The 12805-nt window shown below is 38.5% G+C and overlaps 1 pseudogene; it reads left to right on the top strand.

The window, feature by feature from the left end:
- The first annotated feature begins 9819 nt into the window (after positions 1–9819).
- On the top strand, positions 9820–9935 carry LOC121296750 (annotated as a pseudogene).
- The last annotated feature ends 2870 nt before the right edge of the window (positions 9936–12805 follow it).

Here is a 12805-nt window from a genome sequence, read left to right as displayed (position 1 = left end):
ATATTGGAACGTCCAGTTGCGCTTTAAACCAAGTTTTGTAACGGAGGGTTTCAGATGATTGGCCAATATCTTTTGGTATGCTAAGGAATCTATTTTACCATGTATTGGAAATAACCAAGTCTCTAATTCTTCCTTGATCTAGGCTTAATAGCTGCAGCCTTGGTGTCAACCCCCCAAGAAGACCAAACTTGACCCCATTACACATTGTAAAGAGGCCACACTTCTTTGTTGTTACACGCTATTCACTGGTTTTAACAATATATTTATGATGAGACTGTTACCAGATAATTGAATGTTTGAATTGAACGAACCATCTTAATGAAATGACAGATAAGCTCAATGAGATCAAATAGTTTAGGACTGTATTCATTTCAATGTTTTGGTTCACTAGTCATTAATTAAAGTGTAAAGAAACTACTCACATGCAGGAATTTTTTTTATACATTTGCTAATTTGTAGTGATTCATTTAGGGCATTATATTGTAGCATGTCCAAGATGTAACCTCTAGTGGCAAATAGGCATAGCTTGTGCTGCTGACTAGTTTCACCGGCTGGATGGCATACAGATAGGTCACGGTATTAGTCATTAAGGATGAGCCACTGCTAAATCAAGTTGTTATACTATCAGATTAGTATGAAGCAATGAGGGAATGATGAGAGGTGTGAGATGATGGACAGACAGAATAGAACCCTGAGAAGTAGATGAGGGTTAGGGCCTGCTAAAAGTACAGCTACGGTATAACGCATAGCTCGCTAAAGTAGGTATAGACTTTTCATAATTGTACAATTCTCGACCACAGCACACAGTGATTTCCCTAGTTTGTATGGGTGTGCTTTGTATACATTCAGCTCATTAAGTTCAAACAAGTGTCCCCTGACAAAGCTATCCAACAGCCAGTATTTTCATTATCAATAACTTTTCATATGGTTCAGAACTTTCAGCAAATTGAAGTGTCTTCTAGATTTCTGCAAGATTCAAATAAAGTGTTCTCTTCTTCACAATCAGACTCAACAAAGAGGGATCCTAGACTTCTGGGCAAGAGTTAACACCCAGGAGATTGCACACTGTCAGAGCACCAGCTGCAGTACAGTTTTGACTACAAATCAAGTGGTATCATAACAGAAGGAGGCTTTTGTTTAGAGAAAGTGGGGGTAGATTCCAAATCAGCCAAATACCCCATCCACGGCTCTTTCAAACTCTGAACACTGACCAAATCCAGGTTTTATAGCATGTAAATGAAGAGGTCCTTTCACATACAGTTAGAGAGTGATACAATGTGGAAGAAATCTCAGTGCTGCTACTGCATAACAAAATAAGTATGCTTTGTTTATCAGCAATGCTTAATGAAAATTATTGCGTTTAACTGTATTTTAACATGTGTTCTGCACACAGAATTAGTAGACACGCTAGCTGGTAAAATGAAAATGATCTTGAAATTAAATTATAGGCTACTGTACAAAATACAATAGCCTAACAAGGGGGTTCCCAAACTGGGGGCCAGGGACCCCCGTGGGGCCACGAGATATTTTCAGGGGGCTGCAGCACAACAAAAACGTTCTCTCTCAAATAACCTGGACAAATCAGTGCTCATCAGAACAGCTACATGCTGTTTGGGTTTTATTCTGATGTAACACTAATGTCAGCTCATGCCATGCCTGAGCTAACAGTATGTACCATTGTACTGTCTTCCCTCTTTATACCGCCAGGTAAGGGCCATGGGCAAAAACGGGCAATAAGCGAGGGTGGCATTATAGTGAGGGTCAAAAAAAAAAACACACATACACAACCTTCTGTTTGCAATAAAATTCAAATGTTCACATTTTTTAATTATACAATTACAGTATCTCCAGGCCATTTTAATAAAACACTTTTTTTATTTTTTTAAACTACAGCTAGTTCTTAACACAACAGTAGGTTTACTAGTGATGCTTTGTCATCTTTTCCCATCTGTATGAAACAGACATGGTTTCTTTTGGGGAATAGTTTATAGTTAGAAAAATAGCAATACCAAAAAATAAAACAGTCATTTATTTTCAAATCACTCAAACAACAATTCCATAAAAACAAAAAAGCGTACAATTTTTTATTTTTGATTTATTAGATTTTTTTTTACTGTACTGCCATTTGAACTTTGTTTGTGGCATGACTGTGTAAGCCTGCTGAATACTATCCCCCATTGAATGATGCCATCTATTTATTTCACAAAGCAATTTAAGCTCAACAACATTATTTTTTAAGCAACTAAAAAAAAAAAAAAAAAACGTTGAATATGTACAGCCAAACATCTTTTTGAAATGAAAAATTATAATAAAAAAAAAACTATTCTGCTGTTTACAAAACGGAGGCTTTAGTTTAAGTCAGCCTTCATTTGTGCAAAACTTGCACGTAAATAAACAAACCTCTTACCTTACTTTTATTTATTTTTTAACATGTGGTTTATAAAAGTCACTTATTTTAGACTGCGTCATCAGGTCAAACAAATCGACCCCTTCCATCCATAAGAATGTCTCCAATTGTCCTTTGATTAATAGTATATGCTTCACTTAGGTGAGAAAACATTTGCAATGTCTTGCTGTCTTGCTTTCTTATTTGCAGATGCACACATGCAGATTTTTTTCTTTTGCTCCAGTGTGAAATGTAGGTTCAGATCGCCATTTTGTACTTTCTGTTTTGCTTTGGGATTGGGAGTATTGATGACATTGGTATGAATATTCAGTTAACAACGAATTAGGAAAGCGAGTCAAAGGTTAACTGCATAACTTTGTTGTTTTAATTGGCCATGATTATTTCGCTGAGGCTACAAAGAGGGGAACTACAATGCTTATATTTACGTTTGCTTTGCCTGGGAAGTTGGCAGGTGGCGGACAGCGAGGTGGTGATATAATGGGTACAAATAGGACTGTTTTTATATTGGTGACATTTGTTCAGAGATAATAGCTGGCGGTATGCGAGGGTGGTGTTATAAAGAAGGGCGGTATAACGCGGGACAACTGTACAACAAAAGGGGGTGATTTGTAAAGAACAAAATAGAAAACTACACTAATACACTTTACAATTATAACATCACATTTTTAAATTAAAAAATAAACACATAAATGCAGGATTTCTAGGGCTTTTGTTCGATAGAATTTTACTATCCAGCAAATAACCTGATTTGACTCTTTTATACGCTACAGCGGTTTTTCAAATGTCCAAGAAATGACACTGACTATAATGAAAGCAATCATACTTCTAATGGTACAAACAAGGTATCAAAATAAAAATTTCGAAAATATGACAGTCACAAATATGACAGAGTTTATTCAGTTTGGTTGCATTAAAAAGAAGGATGGTCTTGATTACCCGAAGTGTGTGAACTGCTTGGAATTGCTGTTGAATAACCACAAACAGCAAAAACACACAAAAAAGGCTGGGAATTCTTAATCATTTCTATGGATTCATTGGGTGGGAGAGCCAAGGAAATGTGGAAATAATACATGGCAAAATAAACAAAAATGAGGTACAGTGATTGAGTGGTTTGCAGTGCTCAGGTGTACAGGTGATGTAGGTCCTCCAACAACGACAGGCACAAAGTTCAAAACAGTTCTTTATTTTCTGTTTTCTCAGTTTGCAACCAGTTAAATAATAATACTGGCTCTACACAATGATGTGTATTGCCAGCATATAAACCATGGGGTTCAGTCCCGAAATAATAATACAAAGAACAACACAGACACGATCACGTCTCCTGACAGTGAGTGCTCTTAGTGCAGGTGCGTTGCAGGGCAAGTATAGTGACAGTAGTGAAGTGTAGTCTTAATGATGGCTTGTAGCGATAGCTCCCGGGTTTGTGTTAGCAGCATGACAATGACAAATTGTGGGAGATTGTTGAATAGGATTCAGTCACTCTGTCACAGGTACATTATTATATAGTGCTTACCGATCACTGTATCAACTTAGCTTGATAAAATAGCTGGACAGAAATTTCAACTACTGATGTGCGCATAAAAGGGAATTACAGAGGAAGTTTGTGCCAATGAAGCAACATAAATGCTTAAAGGAAAGAACAAATGATCTTGCACAGAACTAGATACTCACCTTCAGTTCTGTGTGAGACGCATTGAAAATACAAACACAGAGATAGTGACCAAAACAAAGTTTTGTTGTTCTGCCACTAACTAGGCCTCAAAAATAAGTTTGCTTCCAGTAAAAAACTGTAGATCTATATACTCTAAAGTCTCTTAGCAAAGGTATATAAGGGTCCAAGTTGACCAAGCACATTTCCAGGATGTGCAACTGTGTAAACTTCCGTCAAACTGGACTTCCCTCATTATAAAATATCCATTTTATAAAACAAGATAAAATGTATGTAAATTAAGAGAAACTGGCTCAAAATAAGCAAAATTCTGATAAGTTGAGTTGGTAAGATTTCTTAAAATGTCTTAAAATAAGAAATTAACAATCAAAATGAGTCATGTTACCCAAACTTATTATTATACCACTGAATTTAGACAAATGTCTTCTAGAATAACAATTTAGCAAAAACAATGTTGAATTAAAACATTGGTGCTTGTCGCACAGCAACGGCTTAAAACCTAGGCAGAACTAAATCAATTTACCGGATGCATAGCCTTGCTTAAAATTCATTTAAGCATCAATAACAGGGTTAAAAGAAATTGGAGCAAGAAATAAGCAAACATATCATAAGCAAACCTTTATTTGACTTTATTTCACACTCACATTGTTGTGCACATTTACCAGCCAAAAAAAGACATGTGGCATTATTGTCCCTTTCTAAACAGACATTGTACACTCACACTCTCATGCACATGAACATTCAGAACAGGGAAAACTAGGCATGACTGGCCTAAATATTAGTAACATCAAATTATCAAAAAACACTGCTTTTTCTTTTTTAGAAATCACATTTCATGTGCATATAATTTGAATGCTTTGTCTAGCCATAAACTATGTTCATTTTTTGCAGTGTATAGCAAAACTAACTGACAAGAGAACTATTACATTTATTACAACATTTTGACAACATTCAAACATCTCATATGTCTTACCAATATCCGAACTTTAAATTATGACTCTGCCCAACCGTAAACTCCATATTCCTATCCTAAATGACACAAAGTTAAACAAACAACTACTCAATGTTGCCAAATGAAATAGCCAAGATTTTTCTAAACAATCAATAGAGCAAGGTAATTGTTCAACATCTTCGAGCAATTAAGAGAAAGGGAACCGCACTGACTGGATTCTGGAACATACAAACTGCTCAGTCTATTCTAAAATAAACTTGGCAGGTACACTGGCCTAAATGATAAAATCATTGTACAAAAATACAATAAAAACTATTAGTAATGCTATTGAATGTTACCAGTGTCTGGGAAGGGAAAACCAAGCATCAATCTGACCTTCTAAAAATGCATAACAGAAAATCCAGTTGTTTAAGACACCAGTAAACATTTTTTTAACAATCAAGAGAGCAATCAAATTTGTTGACCACAAAAAAAGAAGTGTCTAGTGTTGTCCTATGTTGTACAATGAAACAACAAATGTTGCCAAGAATGTCATCCCTCCTGACAACTTGTTAAAATAATGTCCTGTTAAAAAAATCATTTCTGGTGTGGTGCAGATCTTGCTTGCCATGTTTCCATCTCTGTCATTATCACACAAACGTTAAGTGGCTCTCTTTTTGCAGCCTGTACTGCCATCATTTAGACATTTTTTCAGCACACCAATCGCTTTTTTGTACATCTCTCTCAAGGATGGCATCTTGCAGCACTTCAGTCTGCAACACTGATAGCATCATTGCCATGCATTTTGGGTAATAGTATGCCATCACATACAGGATGCCGCGCCTCTTTGGGGAAAGTTGTTACTGGGGTCCTGCCTACATCTACCATGCATTTTGCTTCATCCACTATTATCACAGGGCAGACAAGGTGTTTTTTCTTCAGATAGGCATCAGGATTCTCTGAAGGCTAAATAAATAAATAAATAAAGATTAAAAATGTAATGTAAAATATATGCTTTAAAATCGACATATCACTATTAACATCTACAGTTTTAAGATAAAGAAAAAATGCACTGGACTTGTGTTGGAAGAGGGGTTGCTGAAAGAAGCAATTAAAGGATGAATGTAAGGAACAGGAAGAAAGGAGGAGAGCTGGGATGATTAGAGAATTAATGGAGGGTTCCTCTAAGATTTTTGGAGATATTTCAAATAGTATCAATATATTTAACAAATGGTGAACCAAACAAACAAGTAGAGTTAAGTCATGTATATTATGAAATAATTAAATCGATATATTTATAAGTCATGAATCCATTAATGGTCAATACATCATCAATAACAAAATTGTAAGAGCTGATAGGAGGAAGAGAGGAGTCACACTTGTCAGTTTTACCACTGAAGGTATAACAGACAGGAGTCAGCCCAAGCTAGTTGATGTAAGATTGCAAAAAAAGCCACATTACCATAAAAACATGTACAATTCCCTCACTTCCATTTCTCAGTTTCTTCAGTGGTAGTGATGGAGATGGCCCTTTCTTCTGTTTGGGAAAACAAGTATAACAATGTGGATTATTGTCTGTTAGTAGTATACGACTTTTCTGACTAGATTAACTAATGGGTATATTCTGTCAAACCTTACCTGAATCAAGAGTTGGTGGTTGCTTGAGCACTTTCTTCATCATACCAAAGTAAAATAACTCATCCTGGAAAGCACACCACATTCTCTTTATTTTAGCAATGCAGTCTGGAATATCTCTGGCAATAAGTCAAGTTCTCTGGGATGTACACATCCCAAACAATGTCCACTCGATCAGCTGTCTGTAGCCAAGATGATACACACAGTGTAAACACCATGTCTGCATAGTCTTGAAAAGTCCTTGCTGTTCCAGGATTGAGCATCTGGATAACAGCAACGCCATCCAATAATTTTCCATTGACAACAGGGGTGTTTGTTGATTGACTTTCCTCTGATTCAAGGCAACGAAGGAGGTCTGACTTTGTACCAAGCTGAAGTTTGCCTGCCAATGACAATGATGGTGGGGCTGCCTGGTTTCCAGATCTCCATCTTTTGTTTGATGGAGATATACAGCAACAAAAAGAGATGGCAGTCATTCTTTCATGCTGAAACTTGCACCTTTTGCTTTGAAGGTGACTTCACAGATGGGCGACTGAACAGTGATAACCTGTTCTGGAGAAATGCATCTCTGATAGGCTTTGTAGACTGAATAAGCCTTTCCTCAACACATTTGTTGTACTGTTCCTCACCAAGGGCTTCAGTCTTCTTCATTGTTTCTGCCACAGATATGTCAATGATATCCCTAGTGTCAAGGACCATGAGATCTTGGCTTTCTTCCAGAAATGGATTTCCCATCTCTTCAAACACAGAGGTTAATGATCCGAAATCTTTCAGGAATACAGCTTGTACACCGCAATGCTGTTCATGATGGGGACGTTCAATGTCACAACTGTGTGACACCACTGTGCAGTCCTCAAATTTTGTGACCTATTTTGCAACTTCTGGACCAGTTACTATCCAACGTCTCAGCGCCCCAGGATTGTCTATCAGTCCAACCGCCCCTACTGTTCCTTTCACTGTTGTATTATTCTGTTCGTGACACTGGTCAATTACCATTGCTGAGAACTTGTTGCTTGTTTTGTGCATGACAAACTTTCCTGCATGGAATTCTATCAGGAACTCTGGATGCTTCCCAGAAAGTATCATCATGTCACGAATATGTACTGGTAGCCATCTGGAGTAGTGTGTATGATCCAGTGCAAACATCCATGGTGCAATCTTTGTTAGCGACTCCACATAGAGTTGAAAGTCACCTTTGTGAAGAGATCTGACGTACAGTAGCAAGACGATATTGAGTGACAGCGTTTTCAGCCAGTAATCGAACAGGGTACTCTGCTATGCTCGCATTGCACATCATGCTTCCAAGGACCCAGCATCTGTCTCTACTGTAATTGCTGAAAATGTGTATTCAGCATATGCTCGGTGCAGTAGTGTGTGGATGCTTGCAGCTGTGACTTGGTGTGCATGCCAGGTCTTTATCACATGGCTGACTCTAATGAAAGAATCTGCTGTACTCAAGGGTAACCATTTCCCCAGGTGCGAGCTTAGAGAGCAATGCAGTGTCTTCTAGTTCCATTGCACATCTTCAAGCCCTTGAATCAATGTTATGGTACAGGAATACTGCAGCTACCAGTCTCCGCTCTAACCGAGGAATTTAAGTGCTCCAAGGTCAGACTGGAAATGACATTAGTAGAGTCACGCGACAAATGCGTAAGGGAGGCATCACCTGTGTTGAAAACTGGAAGAAAGTGGGCGGCAAAGAAAGCTGTGGAAGATGCAAAGGCTGCCCTTCGAATTGGTGATATCATGGGGCAAGTTCAACATGGAAGAGGGGGTCTCGGTCTCAGTTCAGCACCTCCTACATGGCACAAGGCAGCCCCAGCTGAAAGGAGGAAGCTGGTAGTCAACGAGGTGCAAAAGCAGGAGGAGAGGATAAGGTGTATAAAGGCCATTTCCCAGGCCAAGCAGGCAGAATGGATGAGATGGGAGAGTGTGGAACAACGCAAGATTGGCTGGCAAGACCTATGGTCAATGGAACAGAGCAGGATCAGTTTCCTCATCAGGTCAACATATGATGTTCTCCCATCACCACAGAACCTAAACCTCTGGGTAGGAGAGGATCCCTCATGTCCTTTGTGTTCATCACCTGCAACATTAAGGCACATTTTGACATGATGTAAGGTGGCTCTTAGCCAAGGTCGGTTTACTTGGCGCCATGACCAGGTGCTGCGCTGTTTGGCCTTAGCAATGGAAGACAAGCGTAACCTGACCAATAAGTTGCCGCCCAGGAGAGCAACCACCAAGAAAAGTTGTTAAAACCAATCCTCGCCCAGGACAACTGGAAGCTGCTAGACTGGAAAATGCTGGCAGATGTTGGTCAACGGCTTGTTTTTCTACTTGAGATTGCCACCACTAACCTTCGACCAGATATTGTCTTGTGGTCTGGATCAGCATGCCTTGTTCACCTGGTAGAGTTAACAGTGCCATGGGAGGATGCTGTAGATGAGGCGTACGAGAGGAAGAAACTGCGATATGCTCAACTAGCCACTGAAGCGGAACAGCGAGGATGGAGAGTCCGGGTTTACCCAGTGGAAGTGGGTTGTCGAGGATTTGTGGCACACTCTACAACCCGGTTTCTCAGAGACCCGTCGGATTCAGTGGCCAAGAGTTGCGTCGCACAGTGAAGAACTTATTTCAAGCAGCAGAGAGGAGCAGCAACTGGCTGTGGTTGAGACGGAAAGATTCTGGCTGGGGATCTCAAGCACAATAGAAAGAAAGAAACGCTGATGTACAGGTAAGTAAGCTGGGCTGAGTTGAGTGGGGGACGGAGAAGGGTGATGCTGGGACGCCAGAATCACCGTCGAGCCCTCTTGAGGTGTCGTGGGCTAGACGATGAAACACTGAGGATGGAAGGTGCCCACTTGAAGACCCCAGAGATGTATTCCCTACTTAGCTCAATCCAGATGGTTGTCATGCTGATGCGCTGGGGAGGCCGCACTATGGTTGATCCCTGGAGCCAGCATCGCAGCCGTTGTGTATCTACATCATTATATGGAAGGAAATGCAAATGGATGGAGACACATATGGATCACATTAGTTTACTGTAAAGCTACATCTTAGCTGGTGCTTATCTTGGTGAGAGCCGAGTTCAAATCAGCATGAAGTTTTAACATCTACTCTCGTGTAATGGAAATCATGGTGAAACTTTGGTGGAGGCCTGCAGAGCCAGCTACTACTAGGAGAAAAGATTAGCATTCCTCTTGACAAGGATGGAAGAGGTCCTAGTTGTCTTCAACACACATACGGTTAAGGCTTTTCCACTTACTTCGTGGCATCTCGAACCAACTGCTGACACAGGAAAATAGGACTTAAGCAGCACAGAGATCCCCTAGTTTTGAATAGTTGATTAAATCATGTCACAAGGAAGAGTCATATTAACAATAACATAAACTTCACAATGCAACATTTTTATGCTGCTTTAACTTACGAGTCAGAAATATAGCCTTTCAAACCAAAAAACAAAGGTAAACTTTTAGTTAACCATTTCTTTCATGTTGTTAAAATCTACCTACCCAAGCGGGACGACTGCCACAAAAACTTTCCCATAGCATGGGATAGCATTCCACCAGTCGCTTTGCCATTGAAGTAATCTCACGTTTGGAGGGATACCTGTCGTCTTCTGCTGTTGCCCTCAATATTGAAACTATATTGGTTATAGTGTTTCTCACTAATCTGCAGCGAAGTTCTTTGGACAGTGTACAATTCTCTTCTTTCCCAATACGCTTCATTTCAAAGAATTCTTTCCTACATCGCTCCAACTCACTGTCTGTATAAATTACATATCCTCGGCTAGGTAGTTTCATAATTTTGTGTGGAGCGGTCTCCTTGTTTTATTGAGCTGTTTCAATTGTGAGGCGCTCATCAAGACCTGAAGGCAGGCTGACTTCTGAGGCTGACTTCTGAATAAACACATTGCTTTCCAATAAATTAATTGACAAAATTCGCACATCATAAATATAAACCCCTGCGTGTGTATGTAAATTTAGACAGCCCAATCAAAATGTGGACATTTTTCTTAAAAAAGGAAGTACAGCTTGGAAAGTGCCCACCCTTAATTTAATTAAACAATTAGAATGGTAGTGCAGTGTATCATCACTATTGTTTAGAGCTGCTGGCAATTCCCCCTATTTGATTATTTCACATTTTGAAATGAAATGTGCAAGTGCATTGTGCACCATGTTGTTTCTATTGTACATTGTCATATCGTACAAAACACATGTAGGAATTTAGGTTGAAGATTCCTTTTATAAATGAAAGCATATTCTTAGTGTGACCGTAAAAATGCATAACACACCATCAATACAACAGGGGAACCCATTTTCAATATGCACTAATAATAATAAAAAAAAGTAACTGGCATGTAAATGCCTTCACATTTCAGATTCCATAAATTTCTTCTCATAAAATTTTGAGGCCCTGGAAAACGATCCCTGATGTCATCTCGTGAAAGGCTTAGTAAGACTGTTTTTCCGATGTTGGCTTCTGTTAGGGGGGAAGAAATTAAGATCTCACGCTTCTGTTCTGGGCTATGCAAGCTGTTCTTGCTAGCTAGCTAAAGCAAAAGTGACTATAGCAAGCTATAATTCTAACCTACAGAAGCAAAAGCTACTTCATTCAATGTTTTCAAAGCATCCATGAGCTTAGCTTTGATCTTTAGGGTAAAATAAATCTAAAAAAGGATACAAGTGAAATGGCATTTCATTGTAGATGGATCTGGTGTGACGTATGTGAGTGCAGACTGGGTGCAAAACAAACGTGACTGAATTGACATTAGCACAACTTTAGCAGAACTCTACAGTGTTCATTTATATACAAAAAAAGTATATTTTACATTTAGTTGTATACAAAACAATTATTTAGTGGTTTATTTTGCTCAGGAACTGACTCAACTTTTTTTTTCATCATGTCATTCCATACGTACTGCCATCTCGACTTTAAACATCACTGCTGCTACATTTCAAATAGTAAATGATATTACTTTGGTTTATTGTTTACATTACTGACTTTGCCAACTCGATTTACCAATATTCCATTTCTTATTATTGCATTGTACCTATCAGAGTTTTAAATTAAAGTTAGCCTAAAAAATACATAAAATAAATTAAATGTAAGTTATGTAAATGTATTTGCTTACCCAGGCAAGTACAATTTGAAATCAGAATACCTTGATTTTGTGGACGTAAACCCGGCAGTTGTATTTCATATTCTGTAGCTGCCTTTGCCTGTGAAGAACGTCCTCGGACACTTTCTTGCAGACGGAAATCAAAATTGTGTATGAATAAAATCCATATATGATATATATTATATATATATATATATATATATATATATATATATATATATATATATATATATATATATATATATATATATACATACATTACACACACACACACACACACACACACACACACAGTATGTGTGAAAGAACAGGTGTCTGCACTCACAAACTAATGAAGTAAACAAAAACCATATCCATTTGTAAGGTGGCAGGGGGAGGGTCAGATTCCTCCCAGCCTAAAAACATGTGCAAATGCACGTTTTGTTTAATTTAGTTCTACTGTTTAATTTAATTATTAGTTGTTTTATTGGTAATTATCCCCTGCACCTGGAGGTAATTGTAAATTAGAAACAGGTGCAGGGTATTTAAAGAGCGCAGCCAGGTTGTTCTGGGCTGTGGCTGCAGAGTGAAGAGGTTGATTGTTATGGTGTGCAAATATAGAGGTAAAAACCTACGTTTGGCTTAAAGCTTTCTGTTAAAAGTTTGTTATGTTTTGTTTGGCAGGCAGCTGCTCGTTAGTCAGGGACCTGCAAGTGTTTAGGGAGTGCTCAATGAGAGCTAGGTTTTTGTTTAATTTATTTGTGTTTTATCAATGGGGCATGAACCCAAACTACAGCCAGCCTGTTCACACATTTCTAAGTTAGTATTTATTTAGACAGAAAAGAGATTTAAAAAAAAATAAAAAAAATTAACATAACAATCCCCGAGTGATAGTGACTGAGTGAACCTCGATTGGCTTTGTGAACACTCCAATTGTAAAACACACCTACTTTTTTTTATAGCACACACGGCTCAAAACAACTTCTTGAACAAGAAGTAGCCTTTGCATTGGAAGACAAGCGTATCATGACCAATAAATTGATGTTAAATGAACACGTGAAG

The sequence above is a fragment of the Polyodon spathula genome, chromosome 21, assembly GCF_017654505.1.
Source record: "Polyodon spathula isolate WHYD16114869_AA chromosome 21, ASM1765450v1, whole genome shotgun sequence".
NCBI lineage: Eukaryota > Metazoa > Chordata > Actinopteri > Acipenseriformes > Polyodontidae > Polyodon > Polyodon spathula.
Note: the sequence above shows the minus strand (reverse complement) of the source record. Positions and strands in the feature narration are given on the sequence as shown.